Source organism: Oratosquilla oratoria, chromosome 6 (assembly GCF_046742065.1).
Source record: "Oratosquilla oratoria isolate Oo_2021 chromosome 6, ASM4674206v1, whole genome shotgun sequence".
Taxonomy (NCBI): Eukaryota; Metazoa; Arthropoda; class Malacostraca; order Stomatopoda; family Squillidae; genus Oratosquilla; species Oratosquilla oratoria.
The window spans coordinates 35,654,432-35,656,931 of NC_134782.1; positions in this window are offsets into that span (position 1 = coordinate 35,654,432).

Here is a 2,500-nt window from a genome sequence, read left to right on the forward strand (position 1 = left end):
GAAATAAACATAAATAGCGATAAACAAATAGGTAATTGAACAATTAAATGAATAAATGAAGGTAAAAATAGCTAAAATAAATGAATAGGTAAATGGATTAATGATCACATAAATAAATAAATGAGAAGATAAATAAGAAATACACATGAATACAAATAAACAAGTAGGCAGATAACTGAACAACGGAACGAATAAACAACAAACAAATAAGAACAAACAAACGAATAATGAAATAAAAGACAAACGTGTCAGTAAACAAACAGATGAACAAGCTGAATGACATGCAATACAGTACATTACTTCAGATCTTGCCCACCTGAAGCCTGAAACTTTTGACACTCTGTTGCCTTCTCTGTAGAGAGATACTGGTACACCTCACCTTACGTCGTTAATTGGTTCCAGGAGACACGACGTAAGTTGAATTTGCTTACATGTAGGCTAGGTAGGCCTGGTGTAGCCTAGGCTAAACTGCTAATAGCCACTCCCCAGTGCTGTAATTTACTTATGAATGCATTTTCGATAAGATAAAGTTAATAAAAACCTATTTTAGGTTTCCAAACAGTACATGTATTTATTATTTTGTAATTAAGTAAAAAAAAAAGTACCTGTACTTTAACTTTACCGATGCGTACAATTTGGTGATGTTTACATCGCTAAAAGCTATTTCGCGGTACTATACTTTATGAATGCATTGTCAATAACATACGGTGAAACAAAACAAAAAACTAATATATAAAAACTATTCTAAGCTTACAAACAATCATTTTGTAATAAGTGAAAAATGAAATAAAGTATTTCTAATTTACCAATGCAGTACATACAATATGTTGATGTTTACATTGTAGACGTTTTATCAATTTATCATCGCCATTTTATCCTCTAGCGAAATAGCATGACGCTTAACAATTTCACTAAGACTTTTCTTAGGAGGCGGGGAGGGGGGGGGGCAAATATTACAGTTAGAAGTGAATGTTAAAGAGAAAATCTATAAAAACTTCAGTAAACAGATCATAATTCAAAACAATTGCGGGATTCGAGACGCCGCCTAACGGTAGATACAGTATTGGAGCTACTGTTGCCCCGGTAAGAAAATCAGCTGATTTCATGTTTTAGTGAACTAGGCCAAACTACGTTATGGTATGTATTTTAGCAGCTACTGAATCTTAACATCATATTACATGTTTTTATTCTTATTTATTGTAACATGGATTTATGTGCTTGAAATGTTTTTTGGTGTTTATGCGATTCCATTATTATTGGCTGACCAACGTAAAGTCAAATAAAACGACAACTTGAATTTTATTTTTCCATATATTATTTTTGAAAACCAACGTATCTTCGAAAATGACGTAAGTTGAAACGACGTAAGCCGTGGTGTGCATGTAATTTCATGCATTGATCGTTTGGCTAGCAAAGTTATTTCCACCAATTTCTAGATCAAATTTGCGTTTTTACAACCTGTTCCCCTTGGGTCAGGGTTCATTGTGAAAATAACTTGTTCTTAGTGTTACCATTTCTTTTCAAAATCTTAAAAAAAAAAAAAAATGAAATAAAATCTCCATTGAATCTCCAAAATTTCCCTCAAGAAAGTAGCCTCAGATACTTGAGCCAATTTTCAAGCTTTTCAGTCAGTAAGACATAGAACATAACTACTTTGCACATTCAAGAGATTTCTAAATTCTACTGTCGCTACTTTTTACTCCCCTTTACTACCACTTGGAGATGATAATACCCCTAAGGAGAGAAGCACAGTGTTTGTCGAAGAAATTATGAAATAATAGAATTCTCAAGACGTTCGTGATGACAGAAATCTCCTTCTAAATCACCCATTCCCAGCGGGTTCCCTCCTTCCATCAAGAGTCACCAGACAAATCTAAAAATAATTTGACCTCTCTACGGTGTGGCCAGACCCAGACGGGTTGGGTGCTGGGGGGGGAAGGATGGGGGGATGGGGGGGATAGGGGGAACACTTATCAGGGTCACTGGGGTTACCTGTTCCCCACGCGAAGGGAGGTAACCGCGTCTGGTGTGCGCACGCGCGGTAGAACGCTAAGAGTTGCCGTAGAGGACTGCAAGAAAAAGCGCACTTTGGGTCACGTGGAGTGGCGGTACTTTGCAGTGCTTAATGGTCCACTAACCGACCGGGCTATCCCTCGGGGAGCGATGCAGCCCCAGTACCATACCTCAGTGGCTTAATACCTCAAAAAACTCGTTTGAGTGTAAGAAGTACATATCCAGTTCGTACTGGAATGTCTTCGGTTGTGAATGTTGCCAGCTTGGTCTTTCTGATAACGATAAGGTGCTAGTACTAAAAAGCGACACTGATTTACGGTTCCTTTCACACGTATCGACTTTTCGCCGTGCGCCGTCTACGACACGACGTCGTGCTCTCAAGTAACAATGGGTGTTTATGTACGCTTTCACACGTGGTCGTGGTCGTGATGTGTGGAAGCGCCCATGTGATATGTGGAAGCGCCCATGGATAGTTAAGAGCACGACG